The sequence below is a fragment of the Ctenocephalides felis genome, unplaced genomic scaffold (genome assembly GCF_003426905.1).
Source record: "Ctenocephalides felis isolate EL2017-DRISC unplaced genomic scaffold, ASM342690v1 CF-g0.4_SCAFFOLD_01886, whole genome shotgun sequence".
In the NCBI taxonomy this organism is placed as follows: domain Eukaryota; kingdom Metazoa; phylum Arthropoda; class Insecta; order Siphonaptera; family Pulicidae; genus Ctenocephalides; species Ctenocephalides felis.
Window position 1 is genome coordinate 59,879,617 of NW_020538040.1, and position 18,375 is coordinate 59,897,991.

General features: G+C 29.4%; 1 protein-coding gene across 1 annotated transcript in view; it reads left to right on the top strand.

Annotated features, from left to right (window-relative positions):
- LOC113378602 (uncharacterized protein PF11_0213-like) overlaps positions 1-18,375 on the top strand; it is a 43,851-nt gene that overhangs the window by 15,059 nt on the left and 10,417 nt on the right.

An 18,375-nucleotide genomic window follows, 5' to 3' on the forward strand; every position in this document is an offset into this window, starting at 1 on the left:
AATTTTTCATTTGATTAATAAATGAACTCACTTGTTTTCATATAGAATAATAAATAAACTCACGTTTATTTGTTTGCACATAGTCATTAATAAATGTTGTTCAGTAACAGAAACAACTACAGGTTTAACCTATTTTCTACAGAACATTTTAATTTAAAATATTGTATATAAAATATGAGATGCTTTAAAAATTCTCATCAAAATTTACACATACCAATTCCCAAAGGGCAAAGTAAGTATTTTTTCGATGCTAGGTATTAAAGCCCTTACACCCTTTTTGTAGGATATTCTTCAAGAGTATAATCCGCATCATTTTATAGCAACAAAAAAAGTATCTCTCGATCCGAAACAAATGGCTTATACAACACCAAAAAATGTGTTACAGTTTTTCCATGTGACGCCGCAAAATATTTTAATCGATACATCTATCAATAGGATTTTTTTCAGGTTTTGTTTAAGGCTCCGAAGAAAATGTATCTAAAAAAGTCTTACTTTTTTCTCATTATTTTCATACTAATCTCTGCGGGAGAAATACATAAGTAGAGAATATGTTTTCCAGGCCATCGCGATTTAATTTTCAATACTATACATCTAGAAAATAGCTTTTATCGAGGAAAAAAGGAGCAAATTATAGTAGTAATTATGTGAATTTTAATTCACACATTTTCACAAAACTTTTGATGCGACTAAAAGCTTTATTACATAGGCCACTTATTATTACACTTAATAATTAAACTTATTATACAATAAGTTTTAATAATCAGAATCAAAATCACATTTTAAATAAAATCAAAATATTAGAATCAAGAACTGAATATTTTAACTTTATTCGGGTAAAGTAACTTCAAGTTTGAATTAATAAAAAGATATTTAAAAAATCGTTACGGACTTGTTTTCTAAAATAAAGGTACAATTACTTGTTATATAAAACGTATAATTTATAACTTGTTACATAAAGAAATTAACGTTACGCCTAAATAATACATCTTATCACTACACTTTAAATATCTATGGGCCGAATTTTTTTTACATCCAAAATAAATACGGTAACAAAAATCAGTAATTATAAGCGTAAATATGCACATAAAAAACAAAAAAAGTTTGTTCTGACAAATGTTTTGGTATTAATGAATTATGTGACTTTCCAGTCACAGTGGTCTATAATATTTGCTCTTTTTCGTATGTAAATGTATTTTCAGGTTGAATAGCCTAGAAAGGGTCATAAATATTAAGGTGACCATATTTTTAGGCCACAACCGGGATATCATGCATTTATCTAAGGATACAATACTAATCTTTTTTTAAACAAATCAAATTTTTTATGCAGAATTACTGACTACTAGTAGGAATCCGATTACATGTTATATTTTATTTTATATTTACATTTACATTTATATATACATTTGCTTTTTTGTGCCTTTAAGCCATGTGTAAAATTCTGTTAAAATTTCTTTATAATTAACTTACTTAGTCGAAATTAGCATTTGTGCAAGGCAGTTTAAAAGGCCGCCCTCATAATTTATTTTTGCTAATTTTCGTAAAATTGTGAATAAAAAGTTCAAAATTATTAACGTGAAAAGCTATTTTAACCCACGTTTTGAATTTTGCATTTGGAGTTTTTTTATTCATAACGTATTGTTTTATATAAACGTACTTGTTGTAACATTTTTAGATATTTGATGAATAGTTGTAATTTTATTTGCAAGTGATTGCATAAATTCAATTCAAATTTATACTTTTCGAAAACCCGGGACAAAAGATCGAAATTCGAAACAAATATTGCTTTGAGAAAAACCCTGGACACCAGTTGGAAATCCGGGACAGTCTCAGTCAAATCGCGACGTATGGTCACCTTATAAATATTGTTAATTAATTTCCCGTAGGGCACGTTATAGTAATCGCAAAAAAATCGAAAATGAGAATTTTTATATATCTTTACGTTTGAGGTTTCTGAACATTTTGGCATACCTTAGAAAAATTATACACCCGTACACCCGTGTGTGTGTGTGTATGTGCGTGTATGTGTGTGTGTGCGGATACAAATTTTCGTCGACGATTTCGGGAACACGGATAAAGCGATTTGAATAATTAAAAAAATATTCGATTCGTATTGATAAGACAACGTACTGATTAATTTTGGTGAAGGCAGGTCTAACCTTTCGAAAGATATGGGGCAAAAAGTGCCAAAAACGGTAACTCAGTTTTTAAGAGAAGGGAGCGTCCGATTTGAATCATTCAAAAAATATTTTACTTGTATTGACAACATGAAGAATTGATAAAATTTTCATGAAGGCAGGTCTAGCGGTTTCGGAGATCTAACAAAAAAAGTAAAAAAAATGCCATTTGGCGGTCAAAAATGAACATTAGACATATGCACATCAAATTATCAGATATTTTATAGATATTTTAACAATAAGTATAAATTTTGTTTACATTCCTATGGGTTCCGTACCAATGTTTACGCGTTAGACGGCGACGCGGCGCTTACACGCTTCTATATTTTTTCTTTATGTAGTTAAAGCAGTACGATTGCTTTGAAAAAAAGTTCACGATGCCCGATGCCTTAAGACAAAATTCCACTTACAGCTAGTTATTGTCTTGTCAGCGTTATAGAATTAAGATTTATGCGTCATCTCACGAAAAAATATAATTTGGAAAATATCGAAAATTTTGAAATGTCACCTGAAAGTTGCGCGAGCCCATTGAGGGTTAAGTTAAAAACTTTATGGTTATTAAGATGATAGATAATAGAAAAGATAAAACATAAAGATCTAAAACAAAAGTTCTGTGTAATTAAGATACTCTGAAAATACCCAAGAATATAAAATATGCATGTAATCGTTTTGCGTAACGGTATATTGATAAGAAGAATGATATCAATGACATTAAATTATACTAACCTGGGTTATACTCCAATATCTGTCCAGAGATATAAGACATAAATTCATTATGCTCGCCGTGCTGAGCAGCACGTCCATTGCAGAGTGCACGTCGCACCACCAATTCCCAAACGTCCAGTATCCCATTAGTTCGTTAGCTAACGAGAATGGCATTATGACCAGTCCCAGGAAGAAATCGGCGACGGCCAGTGATGCTATGAACCAATTCTGTATGTTCTTGAGCGACTTCTCGGTCGATATTGCAATTATAACGAGCATATTACCAACAATGACGACAATCATCAATAAGGTAACAATCACCGATGCCAGTAATATGTGCGCAAATGAATAGCCGCTGGGGTAACGGGAAGATTGTACGACGATGACGGTGCTCATGTTGCCGCACGGTGTTGAGTTCATCGAGAGAGCGCTCTCGTTGCAGGGCAACTCGTTCTCTTCCAAAACATGAACGAAGTCCGATAGAGATAGGTTCACGGCAAACAAATCCATATTGGTTGATACCCTACGCGATTTATTTTTTTATTATATTGATGATGATATTCAATTTAAAAACGATTTTGTGTTTTACTTTAGACTTTAGAATAGTGATGCATTTAATTCTCTCTTAAATACTTTATTTAAATTATATTATTGATTTATGCTTATATCAAATAACGATTTAATTCTATATAATATTTTCATTTTTAATTTTGTGGTGTGTCATATTAGGCTTAATTCAAACAACTAATTATAGTTATCTATAAAAGTGTCATATGGACATTCAAATTAGTTAAAATGTTTATACATATATTTATATATTCATTTATATTATTAATAATTTATAAATTTATTAAATTTCAATGTTTAAGAAAGTTTAAGCTATTAGAATAGTTTTACTATATGAATAAACATTAGCTAACACCTTAGATATGGAAGAAATCGTTTACTTTTATATTATGACAATTTAATATTTATTATATAGTTAATACAATGTTTATCACTAATATTCAGTATAAAATACGTACTGTAGAAATTGGTCCCTTGAGTATTAAAATTGATTTTATATGTTGTTCGCATATAACAGTGTAATTTATGAATTTGTAGATAGAATTTATATTTATATAAATTTCAAAATATTAACAGTTATAATTTACAATTTTAATGCATTTCATACACATAGATTTAATGCGTTAAATTTATCATTTAAAATAACTATATCTCTTTAAAACCGACTATAGGCTCTCTCCTCTTCTTTTATCCATGTAACAATCATATTAATTTTCAAAATTAACAAAACAAAATAACCAACATTCATATTTTATTGCTTGTTGTGTCTATTAGAACAAAATCAAACCATTTTTACAAGAGCATTTATCATAAGTTAGTCATTGTAATTATTCCTTCTTAAATCATTTTAGGCACTTTGCATAGATCTTTTATAATTTCAATATCAATTATCATTTTTGGTTTGAACTATTTCCATGATTGCAACGAACTAAGCCACTTTAAGTGGCCCATGATAGAGTTCAATATTTTCTTTGAATTTTCGACAGTTTTCAAATTGGACATCAACTATTGCAAATATTTTAAGTCTCAATAATATATTCTGTGTATATATGTTCTGCAAATGTATCACAACTTTATTTAATCTTTCACATTTTTTGCATAAATGATATCTGTTGCACTATGCTTGATTTTTTAAAGTGTTTGCCACATTAAATAAAAAACACATAACGAAAGGTCTTAAATTCAAAAGTTCTACAGCATCGTATACACCACTATAATTTGGAACAGAACGGTAATTTATTATTTTAATTTAAACTTGCTAATTTTCAGTTCTAATATGTTAATTCACTAATTCATCTTTTAATCATTTCATAAACTGTTACTATCATATAATTATTCTGAAATGAAAAAATAATCGCATACTGTTTAAATATTTTTGTATGGAATTCTTATTTATAGGTTGCTCAAAATGTTTGTGTTATGAAATATATTTCACATGTTCTGATGTCATAGTGCTTACGTCATGTTTGGCGAATATATATATATATATATATATATATATATATATACATATATATTTGTATATACAATGGGCGTTCTGCCCAAAGGCATCTGAGAGCACTTTATCTCGAATTAGGGATGTATAGTACGCGAAAGTTTTTGTCATCATTTTACACTGAGTGCCTGAAACGGCTATTTTCAATAGAAAACATATTTTGATCTAAAATTCCAAATGGAAATGAATAACAATACTATACGATATCAGACTGATCGGAGCGCGAATTTTAATTGAGTACAAAGAAGGATCTTAATATATGTATACGTATACAAAGTTAGAATTAGCAAATTTAGTCTGTTTGTGTTTGTATGTTGTAGAATTCCAACTAAAAATATGAAAATAAATATCTGCATGCATATTTTTAAGTAAAATTTTTAATTTTCGTATTGAAAAATAGGCTCTTCTCGCCTGTCTATTAAACAAATGTTGTTATTTTAGTTTCATGACAAGAAAGAGCAACTATAATATGGATAGGAAAAATTATCACTAGATTTGATCAACTGAAAATGAATAATATGTTATACAGGATAAGTACGAACATACGAATTTAATCATTTTGTTTTGTTATTTTAGTAATATAACGACCCGGTTGGATCGGTTAACAATTAAGAAAAAGATACTTGGATCAAGCGCGTGTATTTTTTATTTTTGGTATTGAACAACACTGATCGTTATGATGATTCAAATTAAGTAGAAAACACCTAGGCAAGTTATTGTTTTATATAAATAAGCGAGAAGGTTTGCGTGGCATATGTTGTAATTATTATAAATTGTTTACAATATAATCACGATCTTTGACTTGAAGCTGAAAAATATGTACAAATTAATATTCAATAAGGTCGTTGTGATAGGAATAAATATCAATTCGATATATGAGCGTGTAAAATTACTGTCGGATACTGTCGGCGATCCGCCCGGATACCGGATGCTTAAAATGTGATTGAAAGGGCCAGATATCTAATAGTGACCCGATATCCGTTACAATCCTCATTTATATATATATATATATATATATATATATATATATATATAAATCTTTTGCATGTATTTGAAAGTATGTTTTGATATACATACAGCACTACTTGCGCACGCGCATTTTGCACAAATACACATAGTAAATCACACTATTTTTATAAAAAAATGCGTTAACATTTTTTTATTTTTATGTAGTCTGTTATTTTGAGCATTTAAAAACGCACCCTATAGTTCACATGTCCAATCACATATCTAGTCGCGTGTGAATTTTTACGTGTTTTGCATCGCGCGTACCGAGTCGATCGCACGGCGCGGCCCAGACTGGGAGCCCCCGCCAAATTGCTACAGCTAGTTTCTTTTGCGCTTGCGTATTTATTCACCAACATATATATACATATATTATATATATATATATATATATATTGTATTTATAAATTTATATTATATATACATATATAGCTTTAATATAGGAATATCATCATTCAAATCAGCATGTCCAGGAATTCAAAAAAGTGAACTCTACTAACACAATACCCTCTATAACACTTGTTATTAAGAATGTTTGTGATGAGCTTAAACATTTATAAATATTTTAATTTTATTTATTATTTTCATATTTTAATTTACAAATTTTGCTATATTTATTTTTTTCACTAGGAACGCACAAAATATTAATTAAGTTACAAAATACTGAGTAACTAGTGGTGCTTGGAATCATAACTTAAGGCAAATTCCTTGATCTTCCCGTATCGTAATATAAAATTTTATAAAAACTCAGAAATGAAAAAAATTTTTTTTTGTTTGAGTTTTATTAACAAATTTGACAATTTTAAAAACATTTGAAAGGTTTCAATACTGAATTTTAAAAAAAAAACTGATTTGAAAATACTGATATTTTTTGAAAACTGAAATTTTTTCTTCTCTTGAATCTTGAAACTTTTTGATACCCATTCATGTCGCTTGATCCACACAGCCGAAAATATCTGATTTTTCTGGATTTTTGATCAGCCTTTGCAAAAATTTAATCAATTCTTTATTGCATCAATATAAGTGGGATGCTTTTTGAATCATTCAAATCGGATGCCCCGTTCTCTTACAAACTTAACTACCATTTTCTGAACCCTTTACTACGTATCTCAAAACGGCTAGACCGACTTTTGCCAAAAACTAATCAGCACGTCTTCTTATCAATAGGAATCGAAAAATACAAATCGGTTGAGCGGTGCTCCCGAGAACGTCGACAAAAAATTTTATCCACACATACATACATACACACACAGCATTTTTTTCAAGGTATGTCAAATGTTCAGAAACCTTTAAAACGTAAAGATATGCAAAAATTTTCATTTTCGATTTGTGGACGATTTCTATAGATGACACTGCGGCAAGTTAAAATTTGTTATTTTGATTGTTTGAAAATTGGATAATCTCGAGCATAAAAATTAGACATTGGGATGGAGATTACATATAATTGATTATTTGATTAAAAAAAGGTATAATATAATAAAAAATAAAAAACATAAAATAGAGTTACAAAGTTTAGTTTTAGTTATATATAAGTATAAACTTATATATACCTGCATATAAACATATATATATATATATATATATATATATATATATATATATCAAATGTTAAATATGAACAATATAACACTCAGATTTGTAACACACACTTTATTTAGTAATTACAGATGTTTCGAGACCATGGTATGCCTCATCTTCAGTGTAATTTCAAAACATATACTTATATACTACACATTCTTTAATATTTTATTTAATTTTTGAAAATACAAAAAACACCAACTATCACATGCAGGGCTTGTTACAGTACTAAAACATGTGAAACATAAAATTTTAAATAATTTAAACAAATCTTAAGTACCGAGATGAAGAGACAGGATGGATATTATTATAATGTGAACAAATGGAGTGCGCGATCGCATACTAAAATCAACAAATGTGAAAACAGATTGATTTATTGAAGAGAATAAGATAAATGAAAAAAATTATAAATTATTAATGATGTTTATATAAGAGTCGTGTAAAATATTTGTGTCGGTTCTCAGATTTACGCTATTGTTAGTCCGAACTATTAACATGCTCCGTTTAAATAAGTCTTTTTCATAGAATAAGATTTGAGGATTATCAAAATCAAACTTATGGTTATATATATATATATATATATATATATATATATATACGCGTGTGTGGTTAATGTTATGGCAACAGACAGCTGTCTGCAGTTTTCTCGGTGTGACAGTATCTTTTTCACTTCTTAGTGTACATTTTACATATGAAATTTTTCCGACCGCTTTTTAGAGAACAGAGAAAAAATAAATTTAAATACTTCAACCGACGAACGTTTGATTTTTTGGAAACAATAATTGTTTTTTGTTTGCTTCAGATTACATTTTATTTTTCATTATTATTCAAGCATTCGTTCTTTTCTTCATCGAATTTTTGTAGATACAAGATATATGTGCTTAAATGATAATAAGTTATCCAAAATATATCTAATTTGATAAATTTGTAAATAAGCCACTGGCCCCACTAAAATAACCGTAATAGTCGATCAAATTTTCTTAACACCAGGATCATCCAGCTGCACGAACTGCTTCATGATATGCGCAAATGTATTACTAGCACCCTATTTAATTAATTTGCATAATCAAACCACTTGTCACATACATATCATATACTAATTTAGCGTGTGCGTTTTGACTATTATGGTCACTTGTTCCAGCAACTTTTTATCGCCTTTAACAAGCCTGAAAAATAAGTTTTTTCAAGGTCTGCATAGACGAGGCGATGACCTCATTTGACCCAAATTTTAGCCTAGTGAGTGATTTTTTCAAATTTGTGAATCTAGAGAATTCAGTAAATGGGGCCCCAGTTTTAAACCCAATACGATCAATTTAGCGGTGGCCATGGGTCGTGGGATGTGAAGGGTGAGTTGTGAACTGGTGCATTATACATTCCACCATTATACATTTTCTGCCACATTTCAATGATACAGAAAATATTCAATTTGTACTCACTGTGTGAAAAGCCCAGTGTAAGTTTATTGATTTGAAAAATTATTGTTTTTACTGAATTCAAATTCAAAGTATATATGGTGCTAGTTGAATTTCAATTTCCTAAGCTTCCATGCTTCAGTTTTCGGCCCATCTCATCTTCGGAACCATATATCGAGTATCTCGAGATAGTTTTTGTTTACCTTAATTAACCCTCTATGGGTCGATGTTTTGTTTTATATTAAATAAAATTAGGGAAACAAAAAATCAGTAATTATAAGTCTATATATCCAAATAAAAAACAAAAAAATCGGTTTAAACGGTTTTTGGTATCAGTGAAATATGTGACTTTCAAATCACAGCGACCTACAATATTCGCACAATTTTAGTAAAGGTCATAAATATTGATATTGGTTGTCTTGAATAAGTTATAAAATTAAAATGTACGCGTTATTTTACGAAAAAGTCCATAATTATATAGTAAATATAAAAAAATTGGGAATGTGATCTGAAAGTAACGCGGGCGACGCGAGCCCATAGAGGGTTAATATGCTTCCGATTTGTCGACAGAGCTGTCACAATGTTGTCATTTTGACGACTCTGTTTATATTAATATAATATGTTTATTATGCTTTGGAATTATATTTTGGCTTTTAATAATACTATTAGATCATCTGCGTGCTTTATGGAGATGGTTCTTCTTCCTTCAATCAAAAATTTTCAGTGTCTCCTAGTGGCTGAACGCAGCATCCTTGCCCCACTCCTCTCCCGATTTTAACATTTTCGTCTCATGAAAAGGTTCTGGAGCAGCAATACCAGTCATCTTCAATATCTTTACCTGCGTGCTAAAGTTGACTTTGGCGAAGGCTTTCTGCTAGGAGATAGTAGATAGATAACACAGGCACAGATCTGTCTACGTTGACGTGGGAAGACTGATTGTTCTACTGTTCTACATATATATATATATATATATATATATATATATATATATATAAGCTATATAAGCTTTAGAATTCTTTGTTCGACTTCGAGACATATTCTTGAAATGTTAATTTGCAGCCAATCGTCGAAACAAAAAACAATATAAAATAATCTATTTATTTAGTACGTTTCGACACTGTATGTGTGTCATCATTCAGCAATTTTTTTTACAACAATATCTAAAAGAATTTATTACAAAGTTTAAAAAGATTAAATTTAAAATATATTATAGATTAAAAGAAATTAAACAAGTAATATTTGAATACATACCATAAGAAATTAAACAAGTAATATTTGAATACATACCACACTAGGAAAAACACTCACAAAAAATTAAACTGACATTATTTAAAAAATACATAACATAAAATATAATAAAGTTATTGGAAAAGAATTGTGGGTCGCGTTTTCCAGCAAGATAACACTTCTAAATTAAAGAACCCAAATATATGGAATGGCCTCATCAGTCGCCGGATCAGTTGCTGTGGGACGAGTTGGTCAGACAAGTGAGAAAATTGCAACCAACTAATACAAAACAGCTTTGACAGTTCCTACAAAATGAAAGGAATTAAATAACGATGGAATCATTGCATAAATTGATTGAAAGGATGCCCAGAATATGCGCTGCTGTTATACAAGCAAAAGGCTGATATTTTGAAAAATCAAAAATATAGATAAATATTTGTGAGATTCTTTGTGAGTTGACATATTTTGTATAAATAGTGATTACTTTTGCATAAATATTGATAATAAAGAACAATGTATAAAGAAACCCATGGTTTCTTGTACATTTCATCAACATTATGAAGCGGACCCAAACTTTCGACCAGTACTGCATATATAGGTCCACCACCGATGTCTTAAAAATCAATAAAATTAAAAATCTTTTAACAACAATATTTCAGAGGAAAAACAATGTATAACCAGCCATCACCTTGATTCGTACGACGTTTCTATCGTTTTCGGAGAAAAACGGCAATGGTTGAAAATCCGTAACAAAAGTATTTTCTTCAATTGTTAGAATTGCGGTCGTGATCACTGTTGCTTAGTTTACGAGACCTTAAGTTTTAAGTACATGCTCTTTAGTTGTCTTATAAGATGTATTGTTAATTTCAAGTTAGATTCAACAGTTTTTTATATAATCTCTACAAGAGGCCCAACTGAACCTTTACACTGGCAAATAAGCAAAAATAAAAAAAGCAAATGAAAAAGTCAATTAAGTTAAAAAAACCTACCTTACAAGAGATGAAATAAATAGTTATTTCAACTTTGCTGATAAATATTTCTGACGAAATAACAGATCAAGGTTATTTACAGTGTTATCTCTGTAAAAAATGCACCAAAATTTATTTTTACACTGGTGATATACTGTAGCTATTATTTTGTAAAATCCGTTCAAAACTAAAATAAAACATTGGACTTGTTTGCCCCCTAACTGTTCCAATTTACCCCATCCATCCAACGATCAGTTAAAAAGGACCAGGTTACAGTTTTTTGAAAAACAGCACAAAACATTTCAACAATAATGAATTCCCGTTGTTCCCGTGTTCAGTAAAACTCCCAATTAGCTGGGAGTTTTACTGAACATAGTCAGATAGTTGTTTGACAGTTGATGTGTGTTATTTGCTGTGATATAATTGGTTCGGTTTTCAGAATATAATTGTCAAAATCAAAGTCAAATTGAACCTTTGTGCCTCGCCCTACCCTATTTGTAAAAGCATGTTTGTACTTTATTGTATCAAGTCTTTATGCCTTGTACGCGATAAAATTTATGGTGTGTTTTAAGGGTGTTTAGATTCTGTTAGTATTAATATCACTCCATCTGAAGAGTTGATAAATAGTACGACTATTTTTACAGTCAATAACTGGTGTAAAATCAATATTTATTCTCTTAATAATAAGATACTTCAAATTCAAAGTATAATAAAATTTTAAAATTAATCAATACTCAATAGTAGAAAATTGAAAAGATACAGATTAAAATTGTTTATATACTATCAATAGCACTTCGGACATAGCTCAGAAATATGTAGTATATCCGACTCACATGCCGGAGATCGTTGGTTTGATTCCTGGCACTTCCAAAAAAAAATAATGAATCGTAATAACGAGTTTGTATATCTTCTTCTTATAAAATATATAAAAATGAAACTCTCGATCAAATGATCCGGTATAACTCGAAAACGGCTAAACCGATTTGGCCAGTCTTACACTTGAAAAATTCGTGCTAATCAGTAGGTTGTCGGAAAGGTGAGATATTATTTCAAAATCGCGTAGAAACTTTACATTTTTAATTTGAACATTTTTGTAGAAGCGTAATTTAAATAAAACAATGGACGGTGGCTAATAAGTAAAATGTCAAACGTTTTTGACAGATGATGTTTAATTACTTTTAATAGGATGTTTTGCGTGAATATTATTTAATTATGATTAAATTGTAGTAAGTAAATTTGTTCGTAGTTTTATTTATATACAGAAACGTTAGTAAACGGGCCGCAAGTGTTACTAGAAACTCAAAATATCAACTTTTTTTAAATGTTAATATGAAAATGCACTTTTTGGCATATTTTTCTCAAACAAGTTGATCTGAAAGATCTCATTTGTATAATTATATGCCCATTGGTATTTATAAAACATTTTTTAGGTTATATTATTTTTTATTTATGTTATTTAATTTCAGAACTTAAATTTGGTATCAAAGAGACATTTTGTCGAATAACATTTTCCCAGTTATAATTTCCCAGAATTTATCGAAGAATAGATAGTAATATATGAAGGTCCGGGGTTAAAAAGGTCCACCACCGATGTGTCAAAAACCAGTAAAGGTAAGCATTGTTCAACAACAATATTTGAAAGTAGAGGGAAAAAGATGTATAACCAGCTATAACCTTGATGATCATGACTTTGCTATCGGGAGATAAACGGTAATCTTTAAAAATCCATAATAAAAGTATTTTCTTTTGTTAGTAGTTTTTTAGTATTAGTTAAAAATATAATTATTTTGAAAAATACCTTTAAAATTAAAATAAGACATTAAACCTGTTTGCCACCTGGCCGTTCCATGTTACTCCGTCTATAGGCTAAAAAGGTCTAGATAACAAATTTTTGAAAGACATCAAAAAAGCACATTTCTACAATGATGAAGTAGTTGGCAGTTTTACTGAACGTAGCCAGATAATTGTTCGTTTGAAATGTATTATTTGTTGTGATATAATTGGTTTGATTTTTATAATATGATTAAAATTTGCTCAAATCAAATTGGACATTTGTGCCTTGCCCTGCTCTACATATATATTTTTTATTAAATTCACTTTAATTCATAGAATGTCACTTGAAACTTTTCAAAAAGCAGGTCAAAGTAGAAATACTTAATTCATTTTCCATCTCTTGTTAACAAGAAATTGTTTAGAATATACCTTACTTAGCAAAACATCGTTTGCCGGGTCAGCTAGTGAAAATATATAATTGCAAATTGCAATTTGCAATTGAATACATTAGTATTAGTATATATATATAGTATGTAAATATCAAAGGTGTATAGAAAAAGTATCAAATAAAAATTTCGACAGAATTAGAAGAAGACGTAATAGTAATAGTAGAGAAAGGATTCAGAAGAAAGAAGAATTAGTATTTAAAACTAATTGTAAGATAATCTAAAACAAATTAATAGAAAAAGTGTTTAAAAAAGTAAATAATGTCTTGAGTTAGAATTTGAAATGTTGGGTTAAAATTAATTAGAATTTGTATCGTTGATTCGAAATTGCATAGAAAGTAAAGTAAGAAAATGAATTAAAAAACAATATAAGAATGTAAAATTTGAACGTTGTAGGTGGCTAAATGCTCTAATTGTAAGTAAGCGAGGCCAATATAAAATGAATTTAAAAATAAACCAATACCATTTTTTTGTTGGCATTGGATACGGAATATTAAATCAAATTTAAAAAAAAATGAAAAATATGAAAATTCGAACAAAGACGTGGTGAAGAAATTCTCAGAAGAGCGAGGTTGGGGATGCGTGCATTTTGCTGCGAATATGCAGGAATATCCCTCGTTCATAAACTTAGTTTCGGTCATATTTAACTTCCCGAAAGCGTTTACGTTTTTACTAGAAAATACTAGTTTTATGTTATCTCGATGTTTCAAGTCATTCTGAATTATTTGCCATCAAAACTGCAAAATGTATGTGTATATGTGAACCGAATTTTTTTCTTACAGAAAAGTACAGAAAAGAAAATTTGTTCACAAATCCTTGGGCCAGGCTGTTTCTTCATAATTAACAGTTGAAAAAAAATGACGACTTTGATGAAACCTAATATCGCGATAGAGTTCACGATCTAAGCAAGTGATTTCAAAGTGGTCCACATGGATTCCCAGGGAACTATGGCAAATTTCAAGAAGTCCATGGCACCGAAAAATAAATTTGAGGGTTTTGATTAGTTTTTTGTGAAAACTTTATTTTCCATATAAGAAATTGAAAAATGGACTCTATCTAAGCAGCTAAATATTAATTCATATTGATTTTGTCGATTATATACACGTGCATAGAAGATTATGGAACTTACTAAGGTAAAATGACACTTATAACCAGTCTTAATTTGTTTTTTTTTTGTCAAAACCTTAAATTTTTCTTAATTCAAATCAACTTAATTAAACAACAAATTCATAATAAAAAAATCATAACTATCGGTTCAGACGTTTAGCAGAAGTTCATTTACTATAAGTGTGCGGTGTATATGCAGATTTCTTTAATTTGATATTTAATAGCAGTTGTTTTATTAAACCATGTAAAGCTAACTCAAACGAAACAAATGGTTTATCAACACGGGACTATGTTACATATGGCTGGTTTTAAGAAATCCACCGCATTGTATCGCTTCCGGATTCCGGACTTATATAGTAGAATTCAAGGTATTAATTTAGTATCACCCGAAACTTTTCTCTTGTTATCAATTGATCAATGGTATGAATTGATCAGTTATCAAGCGGGATGATTTGATTATAAAAATTACTATTACACGATGGGTATCTGTATATCTGCATGTATTAAATAATACTTATTTAAATGATTGTGCGCGGACTCCCTGTGCACGATACTTCTTAATTTGAAAATGAAAATAGTTGAAAATAAAAAATAAACTATATACTGCTTGTGCGCATCGGGAAATATTTGTGCAATGGGATAATGGAAGTAATAGAATTTTTAAGTAAAATTTATGCTTTATCATAAGGTCAAGAAAAAATAAATCAAAATTCAGTGAAAAAAAACACTCACTGACTGAAATCGTGGTGAAAAATTATTCGATTACTAAAATGGTTATTATGTAATACAGATTTGCAGAAGGAAGGTGAAAATTTAGAGTTGTATGCATTTTTTAATTCCGCAACATTAAAACTAAAAGAAAATTGATTTCAAAATTTAAAAAAGATATTGGTGGGCTAGGACTCTTGATAAAAATAATTTGTTTTTCGAAATAAAAAAACTTTTATGTGTTTTCCAAATTCGAATTATAGAAAATTAAAATAAAGAAAATTTATCCCAAAATTTAAAAAAAAATATAGGGGTGGACAACTCTTGATGAAAATAAGTAGTATTCTGAAGTAAAAAGAGTTGTATGTGTTTTTCCATTCCACATTAAAAAAATTAAATAAAAAAATTGACCCCAAAATTAAAAAAAGTATTAGGGTTAGACAGCCCTTAATAAAAATAAATTGTTTTTTAAAGTAAGATTTCAGCTTTTTCTTTAAGCTCAAAAATCTGAACTAAATTTATTTCAAAAATTTTCAATGACTGAACGTGGGAAAAAAATCCTACCAGAAATCTATTTCATAACAGTCATTTTAGTAGGCCAATCACTTTTATTTAGCTCGATAACTGATCAATCATAGTCTTTTTGTGAAGGTTTTTCATAATTTTCCAACTTTTTCAATATGAAATCACTCTTTTATCTATTGACTATGCCATAGACGTCAATAAATCAAGACAAAACAATTAAATAAGAAAACGCTGTTTAGTGTGTGGGAGGAGATCACTTTAATAATGATGGTAGTAAAGTACTGTTTCTCAAACTTTTATTGCTGTTTAGACCCAAAGTATAAAGGTGCAGAGACATACTCTTCTTTTATCTATGGCCGCAGCATTTATACAAAATCATTAATAAAATTAGTGGTGCAAGTGGTGCTTGATCATCAGGTACCAAGAATTAATGTTTTTAAAAAAGATTCAATTTTTTTAGTTCTTCGAAAAAAAAGAACTTTAAAATTAAAAGCAAATGTTTTTTGAAAAATTCTAATCGGACGCTCTGTTCTCTCAAAAATTCAATTACCATTTTTGGCACTTTTTGTCTCGTATCTTTGGAACGGCTGAACCTGCCTTTGCCAAAAACTAATCAGCACGTCTTCTTATCAACAGAAATCGAATTATTCAAATTAGTTGATCCGTGTTCTCGAAATCGTCGACAAAAAAATGTATCCGCACATGCATACACATACGCGCACACACACGCACATATACACACACACATATACATTTTTTTTTCTAAGGTATTTCAAAATAATCAAAAACTGATTGATTTGATTGATTAATTAATTTTTTTGCGATTACTATAACTTACTCTATAGGAAGTTAATAAACTTGAGTGTAAATAGTTTTAATTTTAGAAATTAATTGCAATATTACATACTATTAAATATAATAATTTAAAAAAAAATATGTATGAATAGACAACTCACAAAAACATCCAATAATTCTTTTCAACAATTTCAACTACAGCCTACTACCAAATTAATATAGAATTTAACTTGACAGAAAGAAATTTTAGTAACAAAGATATGCGGCCAAGTTAATATTAGCATGTAATTGAAATATGTAAATAAATTAAGATGACCGCGAATGCACATTACTATTTGTTTATGTGAAAGTCATTTTTTATAGATTTTTTTGTCGATATTCTTGTTTCACGGTGCTAATAACTTCAAAACAGAATGAGTAGAACAACACCCAGCAATCAAATAACCGACGAATATCTAATCGCATTTGCAACGGAAGTGTCCAACAATTTAGTCTTTAATTCCAAGAAACGGCCCAAAGTTTAGTTTCTGAATTTTTTTGGTTATGTATAAAATTAAAGTCGCGTGGACCAGGCTTAGAAGTAAACTATGGAGATGATTTAGATAAAATATTTGCCACGTTTCAAAAGGCATTGGAAACTGACCATGAACTACTGACAAATTTCAGTATTCACCCTCTTATCCATGATTCAATATCACTAAGGGCAAATCGCTGGAAACCGTTTGATGATGAATGTAATTATCGGCCGGAAAATTCTCATTTTCAAGAGGCGTCACCTATGGAGAAAGCGAGTCCCAGTACATCTGCTGAACCGTTTTACAATATAACTGATGAACAACTATTATTAGAACAAGGTGAACCAGCACGAATATTGGGGAAATATAAAAATCCCACGATGGTGCGTGAAGAAGATGTAATCAAGAAGCAAAGGCAATAATAGTCTAAATTACTGGACTATCAGATGAGTAGTAGAAGAATCTATTCGACACAATGAATTTCCGTTCGATAACAAGAAATTTATTAATTGTTATTTTCATTTCTTTATAAGAAGTCATCAACTATTTTTATACTAAATTTGTTTGTTCGTTTTAATCATGTTTAGCTACTACATTTATTACATTATGAACAAACAAGAATTAAAATTAAATTCAAAACACGAAACAGTATTAGAAAGATAAAAACAGACCAATTTTCTTCCAGAAAATTTTTTTTGCAATTTGCAAAAGATTCAAGTTTACATCATTAACTTTCCGTAGGGTAAGTTATAGTAATCGCAAAAAATTGAAAATGAAAATTTCTATGTATATTTACGTTTCAAAGGTTTCTGTTTGGCATACCTTCGAAATATGTGTGTGCGTGCGGATACAAATTTTTAGACGATTTCGGGAACACGGATTAACTGATTTGAATGAATAAATCAAGCAATTTCTATTGACAAGGAGATGTGCTGATTAGTTTTTGGCAAAGGCAGGTTTCATAGATAAAAGAAGAGTATAAAAGCAGGTTCAGCCTTTTCGAATATATCGAAGTAACTTATCAGACGTTTTATAGAAATTTTAATAATAAACTTTTTTTAAACGTTAAAAAAATAGATTTTGAGAAATTTTAAATTTTTGATAAAAATTGAATTTTTGGAAAAAAATGTTTTTTTTTCATTTTGAAATATTGCTTTTGTTGCATAGAGACAAAATATCGAAGCGCGAAAGCGCCGTGTCGCCGTTTAACGGACAAACGACGTTACGGAACCAATAAAAATGTAAAGAAAATTGATACACATTATTAAAATATCTGATAATTTAATCTGCATATATCTTATGATTTTGACCGCCAAATGACATCATTTTTTACTTTTTTTACTAGATCTCCGAAACCGCTAGACTAGCCTATTCA